At 37.7% G+C, this 22,114-nt stretch overlaps 1 protein-coding gene across 15 annotated transcripts in view; it reads left to right on the forward strand.

Annotated features, from left to right (window-relative positions):
- The window catches only part of LRATD2 (LRAT domain containing 2), a 714,718-nt gene that overhangs the window by 243,597 nt on the left and 449,007 nt on the right, over positions 1-22,114 (forward strand). For all 15 annotated transcript variants that reach the window (XR_009498431.1, XR_009498437.1, XR_009498433.1 and 12 more), the window contains one exon: positions 7,066-7,142. The gene's annotated coding sequence lies outside the window, so the exon portion shown is untranslated. The remainder of the gene's footprint in view (positions 1-7,065; positions 7,143-22,114) is intronic.

A 22,114-nucleotide genomic window follows, 5' to 3' on the forward strand; every position in this document is an offset into this window, starting at 1 on the left:
TGTTCTTTGTATTTAATTTTTGATAGTTTGATTAATATGTGTCTTGGCATGTTTCTCCTTGGATTTATCCTGTATGGGACTCTCTGTGCTTCCTGGACTTGATTAACTATTTCCTTTCCCATATTCGGGAAGTTTTCAACTACAATCTCTTCAAATATTTTCTCAGTCCCTTTCTTTATCTCTTCTTCTTCTGGGACCCCTACAAATCGAATGTTGGTGCATTTAATGTTGTCCCAGAGGTCTCTGAGACTGTCCTCAATTCTTTTCATTCTATTTTCTTTATTCTTCTCTGCAGTAGTTATTTCCACTATTTTATCTTCCAGGTCACTTATCCGTTCTTGTGCCTCAGTTATTCTGCTATTGATCCCTTCTAGAGAATTTTAAATTTCATTTATTTTGCTGTTCATCACTGTTTGTTTGCTCTTTAGTTCTTCTAGGTCTTTGTTAAACGTTTCTTATATTTTCTCCATTGTATTTCCAAGATTTTGGATCATCTTTACTATCATTATTCTGAATTCTTTTTCAGGTAGACTGCCTATTTCCTCTTCATTTGTTAGGTCTGGTGGGTTTTTGCCTTGCTACTTCATCTGCTCTGTGTTTCTCTGTCTTCTCATTTTGCTTAACTTACTGTGTTTGGGGTCTCCTTTTCACAGGCTGCAGGTTTGTAGTTCCCATTGTTTTTGGTGTCTGTCCGTAGTGGCTAAAGTTGGTTCAGTGGGTTGTGTTGGCTTCCTGGTGGAGGGGACTACTACCTGTGTCTAGTGGATGAGGCTGGATCTTGTCTTTCTGGTGGGCAGGTCCACATCTGGTGTGTGTTTTTGGGTGTCTGTGGCCTTATTATGATTTTAGGCAGCCTCTGTGCTAATGGATGGGGTTGTGTTCCTGTCTTGCTAGTTGTTTGGCATAGGGTGTCCTGCACTCTAGCCTGCTGGTTGTTGAGTGGAGCTGGGTCTTGGCATTGAGATAGATATCTCTGTGAGATTTTCACTGTTTGATATTACGTGGAGCTGTGAGGTCTCTTGTGGACCAGTGTCCTGAACTTGGCTCTCCCACGTCAGTGGCACGGTCCTGATGCCTGGCTGGAGCACCAAGAGCCTGTCCTCCACATGGCTCAGAATAAAAGGGAGAAAAAAAAGAAAGAAAGAAGATAAAATAAAATAAAATAAAGTTATTAAAATAAAAAATAATTATTAAGAAAAAAATTTTTTTAAGTAATTAAAAGAAATACCAAAGCAAAACGGACAGACAGAACCCTAGGACAAATGGTAAAAGCAAAGCTGTACAGACAAAATCACACAAAGCATACACATACCCACTCACGAAAAGAGAAAAAGGGAAAAAAATATATATGTCGTTGCTCCCAAAGTCCACCTCCTCAATTTGGGATGATTCGTTGTCGATTCAAGCATTCCACAGAGGCAGGGTACATCAGGTTGATTGTGGAGCTTTAATCCACTGCTCCTGAGGCTGCTGGGAGAAATTTCCCTTTCTCTTCTTTGTTCGCACATCTCCCGGGGTTCAGCTTTGGATTTGGACCTGCCTCTGCGTTTAGGTCGCCTGAGGGCATCTGTTCTTCGCTCAGACAGGACGGGGTTAAAGGAGCAGCTGATTCGGGGGCTCTGGCTCACTCAGGCCGGGGGGAGGGAAGGGCACGGAGGCGGGGCGAGCCTGCAGCGGCAGACGCCGGCATGACGCTGCACCAGCCTGAGGCGCGCTGTGAGTTCTCGCGGGGAAGTTGTCCCTGGATCACGGGAGTCTGGCCGTGGCGGGCTGCACAGGCTCCCGGGAGGGGCGGTGTGGAGAGTGACCTGTGCTCGCACAGAGGCTTCTTGGTGGCGGCAGCAGCAGCCTTAGCGTCTCATGCCCGTCTCTGGGGTCCGTGCTGATAGCCGCGGCTCGCGCCCATGTCTGGAGCTCCTTTAAGCGGCACTCTTAATCCCCTCTCCTTGCGCACCAGGAAACAAAGAGGCAAGAAAAAGTCTCTTGTCTCTTCGGCAGCTCCAGACCTTTTCCCAGACTCCCTCGTGGCTAGCCGTGGCACTCTAGCCCCTTCAGGCTGTGTTCAAGCCGCCAACCCCAGTCCTCTCCCTGGGATCCGACCGAAGCCCGAACCTCAGCTCCCAGCCCCGCCCGCCCCAGCGGGTGAGCAGACAAGCCTCTCGGGCTGGTGAGTGCTACTCGGCACTGATCCTCCATGCGGGAATCTCTCCGCTCTGCCCTCCGCACCCCTGTGGCTGCGCTCTCCTCCACGGCTCCGAAGCTTCCCCCCCTCCACCACCCACAGTCTCCACCCGCAAAGGGCCTTCCTAGTGTGTGGAAACCTTTCCTCCTTCACAGCTCCCTCCCACTGGTGCAGGTCCCGTCCCTATTCTTTTGCCTCTGTTATTTCTTTTTTCTTTTACCCTACCCAGGTACGTGGGGAGTTTCTTGCCTTTTGGAAGGTCTGAGGCCTTCTGCCAGCGTTCAGTAGGTGTTCTGTAGGAGTTGTTCCACATGTAGATGTATTTCTGATGTATTTGTGGGGAGGAAGGTGATCTCCGTGTCTTACTCTTCCACCATCTTGAAGCTCCTCTCCATCCGTTTTAATTCATGAGTCTTCTTTGGTCTTCAAATGCGTTTCTCACAATTTTTTTGTTTGTTTTGTGGTTATAGTTGTAAGATTCTCAGATCCGTGCTTCTCTCCCTCTTTCATAGTCTATCCAGGGTGAATTTTGGAGAAGGATCCAGCAGTCAGTGCTGGTGAAATTTTAAGAAAAAGTTTTGGAGATAATTGACATCTTTACAATGTTAAGTCAAACTCGCCATGGATGTCATAATTTCTCCATTTTTTCGGGTCTATTTTATGACTTTTAATAGGGTGTTAAAGTTTTCTCTGTTAAGATGTTCATTTTATTAGGTTAATTTCTATATACTTATAGTTTTTAAAATGGTATCTTATTTTCTACTATCTGTTTGAATTGCTTATTGCAGAAATTAAAAAATGCTATTGATTTTTCTATGTTCAGAAAGCTTGATGAACTCCTTTATAATAGTTTGTTGATTCTGCTGGATGTGCAATGGAAATTATTATATCCTCTCTATATAAAGACATTTTTACATTTCCCCAATTTGTTTTATGTTCTCCATTAAGAATTTAATATTGACTTTAAAGATATAGCCTTTATGATGTTAAGAGAGTTTCTAATCTGGTTTGTGATACTTTGTGTCATAAATTGGTATTGAATTTCATCTATATGTTTCTGAACCTACTAATAGGACCAGGTAATTTTTTTCCTTTTGGCCATTAATATGTTAAATTATATTAACATATTTTTATGCGGATTCATTATTTTATTCGTGTTGTAAACCTTATTTCATCATCGTATGGTTATTTAAATAATACTAGGTTTGTTTATCCAGTATTTGTTTTAATATTTTAGCAATTATATTCATAAGTGAGACAGGTATGAAATTGTGGGGTTTCTTTTATTTATTTATTTATTTATTTTGACATCTTTATTGGAATATAATTGCTTTACAATGGTGTGTTAGTTTTTGCTTTATAACAAAGTGAATCAGCTATACATATACATATATCCCCATATCTCTTCCCTCTTGCATCTCCCTCCCTCCCACCCTCCCTATCCCACCCCTCTAGGTGGTCACAAAGCACCGAGCTGATCTCCCTGTGCTTTGTGGCTACTTCCCACTAGCTATTGGTTTTACATTTGGTAGTGTATATATGTCCATGCCGCTCTCTCACTTTGTCCCAGCTTACCCTTCCCCCTCCCCGTGTCCTCAAGTCCATTCTCTAGTAGGTCTGCGTCTTTATTCCCATCCTGCCCCTAGGTTCTTCATGACCATTTTTTTTTTTTTTTTAGATTCCATATATATGTGTTAGCATACGGTATTTGTTTTTCTCTTTCTGACTTACTTCACTCTGTATGACAGACTCTAGGTCCATCCACCTCACTACAAAAAACTCAATTTCATTTCTTTTTATGGCTGAGTAATATTCCATTGTATATATGTGCCACATCTTCTTTATCCATTCATCTGTTGATGGACACTTAGGTTGCTTCCATGTCCTGGCTATTGTAAATAGAGCTGCAATGAACATTATGGTACACGACTCTTTTTGAATTATGGTTTTCTCAGAGTATATGCCCAGGAGTGGGATTGCTGGGTCGTATGGTAGTTCTATTTTTAGTTTTTTAAAGAGCCTCCATACTGTTCTCCATAGTGGCTGTATCAATTTACTTTCCCACCAACAGTGCAAGATGATTCCCTTTTCTCCACACCCTCTCCAGTATTTATTGTTTGTAGATTTTTTGATGATGGCCATTCTGACTGGTGTGAGTTGATATCTCATTGTAGTTTTGATTTGCATTTCTCTAATGATTAATGATGTTGAGCATTCTTTCGTGTGTTTATTGGCAATCTGTATATCTTCTTTGGAGAAATGTCTGTTTAGGTCTTCTGCCCGTTTTTGGACTGGGTTATTTGTTTTTTTGATATTGAGCTGCATGAGCTGCTGTGGGGTTTCTTTAACAAACTTTTTTGAGAAGTTTTAAGTTTCAGAAAAATTGAGCAGATATTAAAGAGTTCCTACGCACTGTCTCACACCCCTCCCCCAGTTTGCTCTATTATTAGCACCTTACATTTATTACAATTGATGAGCAATTATTGTTACGTTATTATTAGCTAGAGTCTATAGTTTACATCAGGGTTTACTCTTGGTGTTGTAGGTCCTATAGGTATTGACAAATGTATAGTGTCCTGTATCCACCATTACAGTATCATACAGAATAGTTTCATGACCTAAAAAAACCTCAGTGTTCCTTCCATTTGTCCTTTCCCCTGCCTCAAGCCTTGACAACCATTGGTCTTTTACTGTCTGCATGGTTTTTTCTTTTCCAAAATGTGATATAGTTGGAATGGAATCATACAGTTTGTAGCCTTTTCGGATTGGCTTCTTTCACTTAACAATAAACATTTAAGGTTCCCACATGTCTTTTCATGGCTTGATAGCTCATTTTTTTTTGATTGCTGAAAACTATTCCACTGCCTGGATGTACCACAGACTGTTTTTCTATTTATCTATTGAAATACATGGAATTATGTTTTCGTTTATTGTCCTAATCTAGTTTGAGAAGCTGGGCTGCACTAGAATCATAAAATTATTTTTCTTTTTTTTTCTTTGTTCTGGATAACTTGTATAAAATATATTATCTGTGCCTTGAAATTTGGTGAAATGTCCCTTTAAGACTGTCTAGGTCTTGGACTGTATCAGTCAGTATCCAGTCAGAGGACAGAAATCATAGAGTAATTTGAAGAGAAAAAGGAGTAACACGAGTTATTAAATAGTAATGTGGAACTCTAAGGAACACAGAATAGCATGTATATAGACAATTCACTCCTTTTATGGCTGAGGCAGAAGTCCAGGGGGAACAAATTTGGAAAAGGGATCCCTCCTCCCCACCAAAGGCTGAGATTTAGACTTTGTTGGAGAGGGCGTGACTATAGTTCTCTGGGTTGTGGGAAAGTTACTTATGTGCCATAGGACCAGGCTGATAATGAGGAAACTGCCTACTGGGGCATCAAAAGTTGCAGGAACCTGCCTTCTGGGGTCCTGATGATGGAACTAGATGGGAAATTGGCCCTTGAGTTCTGCTGAAACTCAACAGGAAACCCTCTACTGGGGTGCCTAGGAGACTCTCTAGAAAAGGGAGTGGGACACTGTATACAGGGTTGTTCCTGAATTTGCTAGGGGCTGGCTGTGGTGCTAGCAGAACTCACCAGAAGCTTCCTGCTGGATCACCTGTGAGATTCCCTGGAAAGTCAGATGGAGAGCCCACAGAACTTGCCAAGTACAAACCCCTTGTGGAGTTTACACTGAACTCCCAGGGAAGCTGCCTGGGGGGCTGATGGAACTCACTAGAATGCCACCATGGGGGTGCCACTGAAATTTGCTGGTGGGCACTGAATGCTACAGGAGCCAGAGGGGAGTAATAAGCACATGGAAACCAGGCAGAGAAGTCTCCTTCTCCTGCAGTGTTCCTCCATAACACTGGACTGACAAAACCTAATGTTACATCAGCTGGCAAAGAAGAAATGTTTATAGGGTCCAGCTCCAGTATCACAAAGCAGGACAACTAAGGGAGGATATGGGGTTGAGAAACAATAAGATTCTAGCTGGTACAGGGACTTTATTTTTTTGTTGGGAAGGGGGGCAAGGATAGAGAGAGATTTTGATAAGAATTTCCATTTTTGTTAATGTTTGGCTGTTGACGATACATAATTTATTCTTGTTCCAATTTCAGCATTTAATCTTTTCCCAGGAATTTTTCTGTTACAGCTAGACTGTCAAATTTACTGTTGAGTAGTTTTCTAAATATTTCTTTAAAAATAATAAAAAATAATAATACATATTTAAAAATCTGTTTGTAGATTTTTATCCTTTTATAGTCTTTTAACCTTTTTTGTATCTATTGCTGTTGGTTCACAAAATAGTCCCTATACATGGAGGGCAGGGAGAGACTAAAAACAGAGGCAGACCACTTCAGATGGGTAGATGGCAGTTTTAATAAGCAAGGGAACTTACATACAAGACTTGTCTTGGGTGGCTAAAAAATGAGTAGATCTACACACCTGCCCGCCAGAATCTTAAAAGTTTATACAAAGGACTTAACAGGGTTCAGTCACATATACCACCCAGAGGGTCTCAACAGCACCCCACTGTCTCAAAGTTGTGTCCTTGAAATTGGCTCCCACTGTGGGAACAGTGGGCAGAGTGTACATTCAAAGGACAGGGGAGGGGGTGAGGAGCCTCCTATTGCTGGGGCCAGCCCAAGGGGTCAAGGGGTGGTCACATCCGCTTGATGACCTCTTCCAACAATTGCAGAGGTTGTTAGTGATCACCGAAACAGTGTATGTGTTTTCCTACATTCCCTCATCTTCATTTTGGGTGAGGACATGTGACTGTTGGTTGGTGCAAACCCAAGAAAGATGAGCAGAGTGTGACTTCCAGATCAAGGAAGTGAAGAGCCAGTGTTCCTCATCCTTCTCTTTCTTCTTCTGCCACAGCTTCCATGGACCCCTGATTGCTGCTTGAGGAGAATTGCCCTGTGGATTTGACTGACCAACGATTGCGATATAAGCAGGTAAAAAAACATTTATTATGCTATACCAGTGAGATTTGGGGTTTTGTTGTCAACTATCCTTAATTACCCAGACTAAAACAACAATGCTTTCTCTTCGTCCCTCTCTCTCTTTCTCTCTCTCTCTGTGTCTCTCCTTGATCAGTCTTTCTGGAAGTTTATCTACTTTGGAAGTCTTTATAAAAGAAAAATCAGCCTTTGGGTTAGTAGAGCACAGTTGATAAAAGCACGGAATATTAATCATTCTCTGGTCCTTACTAGCTTTGTGATCTTGGGAAAGTTATGCAATCTCTCTCTGCATTGCTTTACTCATCTGTAAATTGAGAATGAATAATTTTGCCTTTATCTAAGGGTTGTTGTGAGGAGTGAGTGAGTCAATATATGTAAAGCACTTAGCCCTTAGCATATCGTATATGCCATATGTGCTGTAAACATGTTATCTATATTTTTTCTCTACTTTATGGATTTCTGTCTTCATCTTCACAACTTCTTCTTACTTCTTTGGATTTATTCTCTTTTTTCCCCCTAGTGTTTTGGGGAATGTTTAGCCCACTTATTTATAACCTTTCTTGTCATCTGGTAAATAACTTCTAAGATATATTATGCCCCTCACAGTACTTCCTTCACTGTTCCCAGACATTTTGACATGGAGTGCTTTTGTGCTCACTCAGCTGTAATTTAGTATTTTCACTTATGAATTTCTCTTTAACCCAAGTGCTGTATAGTTGTATGTTTTTTGGATTTAAAGATATTTGGAGTTTCTATAAGACTTTATATTTGGTTTTGATTTCTATTTTATTGAGTAATAATTGGAAAACTCTAAGATATTGCTTCTTTGCAATTTATTGAGGCTTTTTTTGTGTGTGTGACTCAGTACTTGATTGAGTTGTATGAATGTTTCATGTCTGCTTGGAAAAGAAAAATTGTGCTATAAAGTCGCTGATGTATATTTTGGTTCAGTTATTAATTATCATATATATGAATTTTTAATTTGTTTCCCTGAGCTGTCTGTTTCTGAAACACAGAGTTTTAAATCTACAACTACAACTACTGATTTAGCTGTTTCTCTTTGTAGTTCATCAATTGCTGTCAGAGATTATGTATGTAGTTTTTATGTGGTAATATATTCATTTTTATCATATCTTTTGGATCTTTTGTTCCTTTTATCAGCCTACATACAAGATAAAATTTTATTTATAATGATTTTTTGCTTTCAATTCTATTTAGTCTGAAATTAATGTTGCTACACTATATTTCTTTCAACCATATTTGCCTGGTGTGTTAGTTTTCACTCTTTTATTTTTATTTCATTTTACGTGTGTTCGTTGTTGCATATGTGATTATGAATTGATGCGTAAAGGACACATGCATACCTGCTATAAGTATGTGATTTAGAAATTTATACATTTCTTATTTAATGCAAGTATAAGAGCTTAATGGAATGAAGGTGGTAAAAGCAACCAAGAACAGAAACATATCTTTGCATGACTGTTTCATTGTTTTGTTTCTACGTGGTGCGCTGGTGCAAGAGACACTTTCCATGAAGTTTGTTTCCTGCTAGAGTTGAGTAAATGCTAAATTTTTATTGCACCTCTGTCTTTTTAGTTCTGGCTTGCAATGCAATTCCAGAACAGCTTATACTAAAAATCATTTTGCCTTAGTTTTTGAGAAGACATATAAACATATAGTTTTCTTGATTCTTGAACTAAATGCAGCACCATAGAGGCTAGATCCTTATCAGTGCCAGGGAGGGGATGGTGTCCTTGAATAATATCTTCACTTCCAGATTTCCAGTGTTCTGAAGTATTCTGCCTTATTCAGGCAGTTTCTTGGAAGTAATTTATGACCAGAGCTCTTTTTCAATATTGGTCAGGGTGAGGCCATACTAATATGTGCTTAAACCCCAAAAGATGCAACAATAATTCATTATTTTTTATTCACATCATAGTTTGATGTGGGAAACATGGCTCTCCTGCATCATTCTACTCCAAAAGGGGACTCAAGGGTATAGGCTATTACCAGAGCTGTAATACATTGGCTCTTGAGTTGATCCAACCAGGGAAAGGAGAATTAGAGCATCATATTTTTAAGGGCCAACCTTGAAAGTGATTTACACAACTTCTGGCCAATTAGCACAGTCCAGAACTCAGTCATATGTTCAGAAATTAGCTGTCAGGAAGACTAGGACATGCCTTCTTTTCTGTCAATCCAAGAAGAGGAAATGGTGGTGAACTTGTCATTGCCCTGTCAAATGATCCAGTTGAAATCTTTGTCTTTTGATTGGTACATTTAAGCTACTTAAACTTATCACAAATTTTAGTTACTTTTGAAATCTCATTTCATGTTTTTTATTTATAATACATATATACTGCTTTTATCTTTCTCTTTTACTAACTTCCATAGATAAATTTTATTTTGTTAGTTTGAAGGTCTTATGTTCTACTTTAATTTTGTTAGTTATCCATAACATATTGAGGCTTATAGTTATTTTTTCCCCCAAGCAGCCTCTTAAGTTTGTCAATTTTTATCTTCCTTTGCAGTAAAGCTCTCTCTTACCTCCTCTGATCTTTCTCCTTGGTCCTGCTACATCCTCATATAGTTATTACTTAGAAATGCACTCTGGATACACTTTAATAATTTGGGAGGATATGTCATTGGTTATTGTTTATCTTTACAAAGACATATTTGATTAAGTAATTTACTTCTCATATCTTACTGCTTTCGTTTCTTACTACTGGAGTACTTACTCTAAGACTTCTTTCACAAAGGCTCTGGCTGTGGCTAAATTTCTGCTGCAGTTATTATTGAAAATATTTGTATTTCAACTCTTGTTTAAGTGATAATTGAGCTGGTTATAATATTCTATATTTGCAATTCCTTTCCTTTACCACTTTGTTATTATTACTCCATTACTTTTCATCTCAGGTATGCGTAATTCTTGTCATTTCCTTTCAGGTGATCTGCTTTTACTCATGGAAGTTTTTCTCTTTCATGTGGGTAACTTAAATTTGATAACTAGTTACACCTTTGACTTTTCTAATCTTTATTAAACTATTTAATCTAATTCTTACATATTTCTTTAATTTGGGTATATTCTTAATCATTTATTTACATATTTCCTCCCTTTTAATTAGTTTTTCTCAGATTTTATAATGTTTATTTATGTGGTTATGGACAATTATTTTTCTATCTTTTATATGGCTTAACTTTAAATTATTCTTTTCCACTTTATGCCTTCTGTGAAAGTCCTAGACTTGATATTTCAGCTCAATATTTCATTTTTTGATGGGATGTATTCTATTTTTCAGCCTATCTGTTCAGCTCTTTATTTCAACAATTCTGTTTTTATTCCACTTATTTCTAATCAGTTCTTTTCTATGATTGCTAATTTTTCCTTGGCATTTCCAATATCCTTATTTTCTCTTTGAGCATTTTATTGTGGATATTTAAAATTCTTATTTCTCTCATGTGCATTTATTCTGCTTCAACCAGAATAAACTGCTCAGTGTGCGGCTTTTCACTTTTTTAATAGTTGTGGTCCTCATCTCTGTTCCCTCCACCCCCGTGTTTCATATTCCATTGGGAATATCTGTCATTGTGATTGATCATGTCAACTTGGGGATGTGGTTAAAGCATAGACCCTATTTCTAGGTGTGTTGGGGAAGTGGGAACAGTGGGGAGAGTGTTTATGATTGAAGAGCCTTTGGATTTACAGTAAGTCCCCTACATACGAACGACTTCCGTTCCGAGAGGGTGTTTGTAAGTCCAGTTTGTTTGCAAGTCCAACAAAGTTAGCCTAGATATCCAACTAACACGATCGGCTATTTACCACTGCTTTTACACTTGCTTCCAGACATCCTGGGCTTGAAATAAAGATACTGTACTACTGTACTCTATACAGTACTGTACAGTAAAGTACACAAAAGCACACCCACTTGGAGTGGATGCACACATGTGACAATGTATGCCAGACACATGACCTAACGTACATGGTTGGACATGTGAAAGCATGTACGCATCTTTGGAAGTTTGCAACTTGAAGGTTTGTATGTAGGGGACTTACTGTACTATCTTGGTTCAGTTACTCTCCATTTTACCACACTACTCCCAACATTTGCTCTGGGGAAAATTCCTTGGTCCTTTTGAATGCTGTTTTGTCCATCCCAAAAGTTGAATTTCCAGCTTGTCAAATCATGGAGTGTTTTGTGGTGATGGGGTAGAAAGACAAAGGAAATAAGCAGCTATTGGGTCAGACCCAAAGCCCATTGCCTGAAAACAATAGGTATTCATTTAGTTCATGAATCTGTGGGTCAGCAATCTAGTCTGGACAGTTCTTCTGATCTAACCTGAAATTGTTCGCTCTATGGGTATGGCCTGTCTCAGAGTGACTGTTGCATCTATGGGTCCTTTGGCTGCTGTCTGGAGGGACCTGATTTAGCCCCACATGTCTCTTATATTCCTCCAGCAGGCTAGCCTAGGCATGTTCTCAAGAGAAAGGCAGAGGTGCAAGAGGTAGGGCAATTTCTACACCCAAGCACACTTCAGGCCTCTGTGTATGTCACATTTGTTACTATCCCTTTGTCTAAAGCAAGTCATGTGGTCAAGCCTACCGCCAGAGTGAGGGCTCTGCAGAGTTATATAGCAAAGGATGTGGATACAGGGAAAGGTGAGAACAGGGACTTTGCATGTTTACAATAAAGCTATCATAAGCTGAGTTAAATTTGATAACTAGTTATACCTTTAACTTTTCTAATCTCTATTAAACTATTCAATCTGTTTCTTACATATTTCTTTGGTAAGAAAATATAGATATTTATGGGCCCTGTGATATATACATTAGGCATTTTCTAGTAAAATATGTGTTATTATCCTTTACTGCACTTCCAGAACATTCTTACCTCTAGGAACTCCTATATTTGGAAGCATTCAGACACTAGTCAACCTTGCTGAATCGCAAAAGTTTCTTCTGTACTTTAGAATTCTCTCATTCTGGATTGGGAACACTGAGTATTTCAAAAATTTTCCCATATATTTGGGAATTTAAAGTGCTTAACTGTAGTTGAATTAAATTAGACTAACAGATGCCATAATCTAATACTTTCTATTCTTCAAGTTGATAAATTCTTCAATGCTGCAGGTTTTGTGAAGTAAATTTATTTTTTCTATTGAATAATCCAAGTTTAAGTTTTTGCATAGAATGTTTACTTAGTTTGGGTATTGCCTTCTATACTAGGTGTTTTGATCACTCCTGACTTGTGATCACATTCAAGACTGAGAAAAACAGATGATGCATAGAGGGAAGATGTCTTTGACTAGAGGAAAGAGGCATGTTGCTGAGTTACAAAAAAGGAATTATTCTATTCTCTTTATCTAATTAAATGACTTAATTCACTACCAGACTAGCACATCCCTAATAGGCAATTATATTGACATTAAAAGTGCTAGAGGTCCTGAGTCCTCTATCACTGCAGATATTCAAACAAACACTTCAATTCTTACCTGGGATATTAGAGAAGAGATGTAAGAATTGGGCTAAACTAGAAGATTTCTCAATTTTTTTCCTCACCTCTGAGTCTACAATTATTTCAAGTTAGATTCCTCCCTATTTCAAAGATATGAACATTATTATGTCCTATTAATGTCCCAGATGCTATATAGTTAAGCTCTGTGGTAGATCATCTGTGTATTCACACAATGCTATAATCCTAGCATAATTAAGGCATGAGCACTTGTTAAGAGTCAAAACCAAATTCAAAGACTATGTGTTCTCACTTCAATGACCCATATATGACTTTGATAAATAAGCAGTGTTGCCTTGGTAAATAAAACCTGAAGATAAAATACTGGTTTTCCCTTGGTATTTTCTCAATGGAGTAGAAAATTTGTCTTAACTTCCACTAAATTTAATGTGGCAGATTGGCATTATTTCTAGAGTGCAGCAAATATTATTTACATGGAAGAGGAACATTGGGTAGGCAAGCTTTTTGGAGAAACTAGCCTCATTCAGTTGTTTCATTCAATAATTATTCATTGAGAGCCTCTATGACAGATATAGTGCTGGGAACAAGAAAAACAAAGATGAATAAATTCTGCTTCTTGTCCTTGAGGATATTAAAAATTTATAGGAGAGGTAAACAGGGGATACACACTACAATACTGAAAAAAAAAAATCTGTGCTTAATTATACATGGAGGGCAATGGGAGCACAGAGGGGGACACTTAGCCCAGTAGTCAGGGAAGGCTTCTTGAAGAAAATAAAATCTGAGCTGAGGAGTAATGAGCAGGATTAGAGGTTGCAAGCTTGTGTGTGTAGAACACTGAACCAATTGTTAAAAACTCGTTCTTTAAAAAACGTATATGGTGTTATGGGAAAATTGCTCTCATACCAGGCCATGAAGCAAGTCTCAACCAATTTTAAAGACTTAATATCCTATAGATCAGGGGTCCCCAACCCCCAGGCCATGGACCAGTACTGGTCCATGGCCTGTTAGGGACCAGCCCGCACAGCAGAAGGTGAGGGGCAGGCAAGCGAGCGAAGCTTCATCTGTATTTACAACCGCTCCCCATTGCTTGCATTACCACCTGAGCTGAGCCTCCTGTCAGTATTATGGTGAGTTGTATAATTATTTCATTGTATATTACAACATAATAATAATAGAAATAAAGTGCACAATAAATGTAATGTGCTTGAATCATCCTGAAACCATCCCCCACCCCGCCCCACCACCAGGTCTGTGGAAAAGCTGTCTTCCACGAAACTGGTCCCTGGTGCCAGAAAGGTTGGGGACTGCTGCTATAGATCACAGTGCAATTAGCCTTAGTAGTAAAAGAAAACTAGAAAACCCTCATGTGCTTGGAAATTAAGAAACACACTTGCAAATTACTCAGGAGTCAAAGAAAAAATCAAAAAGGGAATTTGAATTAATTAGAATTAGATAATAATGGAAGTTCTATATACCAGAACTTGTGGGATGCACCTAAAAGAGTATTTGGAGGAAAATTGTTTAGCTTTCAATTCCAATGTTAGAAATGGAAAAAATGCAGAATATAATGAACTTAACATCTTACTAAAGAAGTTAAAAAGCAAATAAAGAATCAATATCACACAAATGGAGACAATAACAAAAATAAAAATAGAAAGTATCAACAGACTCAAAAGGCTCTTCTTTAATGTGGTAGGCTGAATAATGCCCACCCCCACCCCCCAATATATCCACATCCTAATCCATGGAATCTGAAAATATTACCTTATATGGGAAAAAAGACTTTGCAGATATGATTAAGTTACAAATTTTGGGATTGGGAGATTATCCCAAATTACCCGGTTGTGCCCTAAAAGTAATCACAGGGTCCTTTAGGGAGACAAGAAAGTCAAAGGAAGAAGACAGTGTGACAACAGCAGCAGAGATTGGCATGATGTAGCCACAAACCAAGCGTGATGATTAAGTTTATGTGTCGACATGACTGGGCCAAGGAGTGCCCAGACATTTGGTCAAACATTCTGGATGTGTCTGTGATGTCGTTTCTGGATGAGATTAATGTTTGAATCAGTAGACTGAGTAAAGCAGATTTGCTTCCTAAGGTAGGTGGACCTTATCCAATCAATTGAAGACCTGAATAGAACAAAAAGGTTGAGTAAGAAGGAACTTTTCCTGCCTGACTGGTTGAGCTGGGACATTGTATTTTCCTGCCTTTGGACTTGAACCGAAACATCAGCTCTTGTGTCTTAAGACTGCCGACGCTCAGACTGGAACTTGCACTATTGACCCTCCTGGTTATTAGACCTTCAGACTATGTGACTCAGACTGGAACTACACCATCTGCTTTCCAGCTGGGTCTCTAGTTTGTCAACTGCAGATCCTGGGACTTCTTAGCCTCCATAATTGCATGAGCCGATTCCTTATAATAATACATATATATAATTGCATATATAATTTAATAATATACATATAATTACACATATGTATATATTTATATTTCTCTGGAGAACACTGACTACTTATACGTCAAGGAATGCCAACAGTCTCTAGAAGCAAGAAGAGGCAAGGAGAAAACAGATTTTCCTTTGGAGCCTCCAGAGGCAATGCAGCCTTGCTGACATGTTGATTTTACCCTGTGAGATTCATTTCATACTACTGACTTCCAAAACTCTAAGAGAATAAGTTTTTGTTGTTTTAAGCTACCAGGTTTGTGGTAATTTTTTATAGCAGCTGTAGGAAACTAATGCAACTAATAAAATAGAGAAACTTCTGTCAAGATTGATCATGGATAAAAGAGAGGAAGAACAAATACACAATATGAATGACAAAAAATAGGAAATAACTACAAGGACCATAGGTATTAAAATACAGTAAGAGGATTCTATGAACAACTTTGTAAAATGAATTTGAAATATTTGGTGAAATTTAAAAATTTCTGGAAAACTTATTACTAAAACTGACTCAAAGAAATGAGAAACTTGAATGGTGATACAACCATTAAAGTAATTGAACAAATAGCTGATATTTCCCATAAAGATCTACTGAATGTTTAAGAAAAATTTTCAATCCTACACAAATTATTTCTGAGTATAGAAAAAAAGAAACACTACCCAATGCATTTAATGGGATTATCATAACTTTGATACCAAAACTTTACAAAGGCAGTATGATAAAGAGAAAATATAGACCAGCTTAAGTCTCAACCATAAAATGCAGAATTATAAGTAAGATACTAGTAACTGAATGCAGAAATCCATTAAAAAGAAAATATAGCATGATCAAAATGGGTTAATTCCAAGGAATAAAAATTGTATTAACATTAGAAAATCAATATAAAAACAGGAGAAAAATAATAAATCATAAAAGCATTTCATTAGCTGTAGGAAAAGTATTAGATATAATTCATTACTTATTCATTAAAAAATAGTAATTAGAAAGGCCTTTCAGAAAGCTGATATACTCTACTTAAAAGAGCACAGAAAATGTCATATATAATGGTGAATATTTAAAATCATTTCCTTTAAATCAGGAATAATAAAAGTATAGCTATAATCACTCCTTCTATTCAACATTTTCTTGGAAACCCTAACCAATATAGTAAGGTGAGAATAATTTTTAATTTATAAGGATTGAAAGGAAGAAATAAACTTTCATTATTCTCTGATGGTAAGGTTGGCTCTGTTGAAAATGCAAAAGAATACATAGAGAATTATAGGGAACTTAGCAAGTTTTCTAGGTACAAAAATCAATGTAAAATCAACTGTAATTCTATACAATAGTACCAGTTAGAAAGTAAATTTTTTTTAAAAATAGTATTTACAATAGTGCCAATAAAAATACAAATAGGAATAAATTAAACAAAAGGTATAAAACACCTTTAAGGTGAAAATTATGAAACTTTATGAACAATGTTAAAGAAAATCTGAATAAGTAGAGGAGCATACTATATTAATGGATTGGAAGACTCAATATCCTAAAGTTGACAACTCTTTCCAAATCCTTCTATCAATTGAGAACAATTTCAATCATTGATATGTGGTATTTTATTTTTTATTTATTTTTTAAATGGAAGTATAGTTGATTCACAATGTTGTGTTACTTTCAGGCATACAGCAAAGTGATTCAGTTATACATATATAAATATATTTTTTCTTTTCCAGATTCTTTTCCCTTATAGGTTATTACAAAATATTGAGTATAGATCCCTGTGCTATACAGTAGGTCCTTGTTAGTTATCTATTTTATATATAGTAGTGTGTATATGTCAATCCCAAACTCCTAATTTATCTCCCTCCTTTCCCCTTTGGTAACCCTAAGTTTGTTTTCTATGTCTGTGGGTCTATTTCTGTTCTGTAAATAAGTTCTTTTGTAACATTAAAAAAAATATTTGTAGATGTGTCTTACCCCTTTAGCCCCTGGAGTGAGATTTTTGACAGTGTTTTCACCCCATTTTGTCAAATTATAAGCATATTTTTCTTAAGACATGGCATAAACTTTGTTTAATGTAAAACTTGTTTCTGAACATGTTTTGAAGGGAGTTTTTTAAAAACAAAAACATGTTTATACCTGAAAATAAAGTGCTATAAACAAGTTATTTGTGTTTGAGAGAAAATATAAGAATCTGTACTCATACTTCTGGCAGCTGTAAAAGTTTTGCTCTTAAAGTACAGCCTGCTGAGTATCACTCAGCATAGAAAACCCATCCTCCTGTGTCTCACAGAGAATACTGAACTGGGTTTTCTTTGGAGCACTACCCACAGACTGTGAGATGACTCCAATCTCTTTTTAAAGACTGGAAAAAACAAATCTTGCTAGGAGAGGTCATGATACACTCCTGCTGGGAGTCAGCAGCAGCTGAGGTAAGGAGAGACTAGCTGATCCCATTAACTAGTGAATGCCTGAAACCTTGCCTCGTCTGTACTATTCAGCACCCTGATTAGCTTGTTGAGGGAAATAAATGTAAAATTTGCACTGTGTATGTGTGTGTTTTCAGTAATTTCTCTCATTATCACCTATCCTTTGACATTCTAAAACTTGAGTTAATACTCAAAACAAAAACAAAATTAAAACCCCACATATGATTGGTTGAGTCTAAAATTTTGGAAGGACAAAGGGCAAAGAATAGTTACAATATTTTTTTAAAAAATATGAATTTGCCTTATCAGACAAAAATAACTATAAAAGTATAATAATTATAATAAGTAATGCAGTACAGTAATAGACAATTTGACAAATGGAACAGAATCAAGAACCCAGAAAGAGAAACATATGTAATTGTCAACACCTTGTTTGTGAAACAGTTGGCCTTGTGGCTCCAAATAGAAATAATGGACTATGTAATTAATAAATCAATAATGCTCTAATAGCAGATTAACCATAGGAAATGATGGGATTTAATTTTATCTCATAACCATATATAAGATTATAACCCTTAGGATTAAAAATTTGAATAGGAAAGTCAAAATTTTAAAGCTTTTAGAAGACAATACAGGAGAATAGCTTTCTGACCTTGAGTACAGAAGCATTTCTTAAAAAATAAATAAAAAACAGGCCATAATTTGGAAGATCAATCAAATTGATGCTATTATAAAGGAACATCTATTTATCAAAACGCACCAGAAAGAGGATGAAAGACAAACCACAGAATGCAATAATTAGAGCTCAAAATATATAAAGAACTCCTACAAATTAAAAAGACCACCAATAGGAAAATGGACAAAAGACTTGGATAGCGCTTTGCAGTGTATATTAGCATAAACATGTTGGAAAACTCTTTGGCAGTATCTAATAAATTTGAACATCACATATCAAGTGAACCTGTAAATCCATTCCTAGGTATACATTTTCACATGGGCCCCAGCAGACATAGCCAATAATTTTATAGTAGTCATTAATAGTAGAAACACTGGAAGCAGCCCAGATGTCCATCAACAAAAGAGTGGATATATTAATTGAGATGTATTTTAAAAAACTGGGGTACTATAAGATAGTGCAAAGGGATGTATTTCAGCTACAAGGAGCAATGTGGGTGAAACTCAGGAAAATAACAGTGCGTGATTCCACGAGATATGCACAACTGAACCACATTATTATTTAGGGATGTAAGCACATGTGTTACAACTTTAGATAAGAGCAAGGGGATTATAAACACAAGATTTAGGATTTTGATTACCTTTGTGAAGGAGGGAAAGGAATGGGACCCAGGAGGGACACACAGGAAACTTCAAAGTTATAGGCAATGTTCTTTGCTTAAGATGATTGGTGAGTTCACGGCTGTTTGTTTTATTGTCATTCTTTGTATGTTACACTTTTTGAAACATGTTTTATAAATCCTTTATATTTGTTCAGTACTTATTACATTTTTAAGAAGTAGGTGTGTCTTAGGGTTCACTTGGGATAGGTAGGCAGAGAGAACAGCATCTGACAAGGCACAGAAGTGGCAATCAGCCCAATGTCTGGACAAGGATGTAAGCTCTGAGATTTTAAAGGGGGATGTATTGTGAGTGAGGTGAGAACAGGTGGAAGCAAATCCACAGAGGTAGATATGAGTCAGAAAGGGACTTACTAGCAAGTACAGAGCTTCTACTTTCTGCTGCAAATGATCAAAAACATTGTGAAGGGATTTTAAATAGAGAATGACAGGTACAATGCATGGTACATAAATTACTACTGTTGTGACAGAGAGTAGAGCTGCGGCTCCCAATGCTGGCTGCATAATAAAATCACAGAGGGAGCCCTTTAAAAACACAGGGCCTGGGCTCCACCCCCAGATATTCTGATATCATTAGTTGGAAACGGATCTTGGATTCAAATGTGACCAGGTAAAGAGGATGGATTTGATGGGAACAATAATGATGGTGATTGTGATAGGCAGACGTTCAAGGTGGCTTCCAGTGATTTTTGCCACCTGGTACTCATGCTTGTGTGAAAACTCCTCCTCTTGAGTGTGGGCTGGACCTAGTGACTTGCTTCTAATGAATAAAATATGGCAAAGGTGATGGAATGTCACTTCGGAGATGTTATTACAAAGGACTCTGCCATTAGCTCCTTCTCTCTTCCTCTGTCTCTCTGTCTGTCTCTGTCTCTCCTCTTGATTGCTCACACTGATGAAGTCAGCTGCTATGTTGTGAGCTGCCACCTATGGGGCAGTCCATGTGGCAAGGAATGGAGGGGGGTCTCTGGCCAGTGGCTCACAAGAAACTGAATTCTGCCTACAGCCACGTAAGTGAGCTCAGCTTAGATCCTCCCCAGCCAAATCTTAAGATGACTGCAGCTCCAGTGGGTACAACTGGTTGCAACCTGTGAGAGACCCTGGATGGGAGGACCCAGTTAAGTGGCACCCAAATTCCTGACCCAGAGTGACTGTGAGATAATTAATGGTGTTAATTTGAGCCACTACCTTTTGGGGCAATGTGTTATGCAGCGGTAGATAATTGACAGACTGATGATGATTGTGGTAGGAAGAACAATGCCTCCCTCCCAAGATGTATGTGTCTTCATTTCTGGAACCTGTGAATATGTTATGTTACATGACAAAGGGGCACGTTCTTTGCTAATCATCTGACCTTGGGAAGGGGAGATTATCCCACTGAGCCCAGTGTGATCACAGGGGTCTTATAAGGGAAAGAGGAAGGCAGGCGAGGCCACGTCAAAGTGGTGCAGTGATGCATGGCTGGCTTTGAAGATGGAACGGGGCCACAAGCCATGATATGTGGGGGGGCCTCTAGAAGCTGGACAAGGCAAGGAAACAGATTCTCCACTAGAGCTTACAGAAGAAACCCAGTTCTGACACTGTTATTTTAGCCCTGTGAGACCCATTCTGGACTTCTGAGCTCCAGAACTGTAAGATAGTACATTTGCCTCATTTTAAGCCGCCAAGTTTGTGATCATTTATTGCAATAAGAGATTAATGCAATGATGCTAATGCTAATAATAATGATAATAAGAATAACATCCCCATTTATTCAATGCTTACAATGTGCCTGGAAATCTGTTACACAGCTTTCCATGTGTTATATTACGGAATGCCCAAACAACCCTATGAGGTAGGCACTTTTATCATCCTTACTTTACAGATGAAATCAGGGCTCAGAAAGATCAGTTGACTTGCCCAAGTCACATACTTAGTAAGTGAAATTCATGCTTTGCAAAAAGAGGTTTTACCATGCTGTCACCCATAAAACTTTCAAATGATTGAACCTGGTAGGTGAGAGAAATGGTATGCGGAAAATAGAACTCCAGTTTCTTCCCAATTTACCTACAGCACAGTGGGATATGGTGGTAATCACACCAGAACTGCTTTTTGCAAATGAGTCTAATTGCTTTCCTAGTAGGCATGTGGAAGGTCACGCTTATTTTGACAATGCTGCCATTGCCAAAAGTACTTTTTAAAATGCTTTATTTGTTAATCATCATCAGACCCCATAGCATATTGCTGGGAACCTCTTCACATGAGAAATTATTAATCCCTTAAGCGTCTTTTTAATTTTCAGAAATAGCCAAGATTCTTTCAGAGTTAAATCAAGGAAGGTGGCTACTTGCCATGAATGCCTGAGAAAATAATAATAGCTAAAACCTGTTCATTCCTGACAGTGCTAAGACCTTGATAAGCTTTTTTTTAAAAAAATTTAAATCTCAGAATAAGTCTAAATAGTTTGTGTCCTTATTATCCCTACTGCAAAGATGAGGAAACTGACACATGAGTTTAAGGAATTTGCCCGTATTCTGAGAGCTAAGAAGTGGCCAAATAAGACTAAACTGAGGCTGGCTAGCTCCAAGTCCTGCACTCACAAACACTGTGTGTACTACCTTCCAGGAATTTCCTTCTGAATTCCATGTGTTTAATGCTGCTGTAATGTAGGGTGATCATATTTTTTTTTAATAGAAGATTGGCTGTCATTAACTTCAATCCAACTTTGATCGAGCATGCTAGATCAGCTTTCTCAAAGGCTTCCAAAAACCATAGTTTCATGGGAATCATGTACAGGGAGCCTTGTGGGTATGTGATGCTTTACACTGCTTCAGTAACACACTTTTTTTTTTTCTTTCAAACGTTAACATCTCTAAAATTAAAATGTACCTTACTATCACCATCATCTAGGTGGCAGTTTTGATGTGCTTGTTTTTCCTACACAAATATTTCAACCCTTGAAAACAGGTGTCAGTAGCTTGGATGAAAATCATGGAGATGATAATGAAGCGGTTCAGATAACGATATTGTGTGGGAAAATGTGAGTATCAGTAACTCTGAGATAAAAAGGGACTCAGAAGAGTTGGGATTTGTTTTAGAAGTTTTAGAAATTCCTTAATTGACTTGTTTCTTATATAAATATATATCTAGGGATAATATATAATAAAATCGTTGTCAAAATAATTCTAAAAGAATTCTTTCAGTAAGTATAAAATAAAAATTCTTTCAAGTGTTAAGAATGCATCCAACTCAGCTTAATTGGCAATTTTTTCCCCTATATAACGTCTGCATAAATTAATGGTGAA

Source organism: Balaenoptera ricei, chromosome 17 (assembly GCF_028023285.1).
Source record: "Balaenoptera ricei isolate mBalRic1 chromosome 17, mBalRic1.hap2, whole genome shotgun sequence".
Lineage (NCBI taxonomy): Eukaryota > Metazoa > Chordata > Mammalia > Artiodactyla > Balaenopteridae > Balaenoptera > Balaenoptera ricei.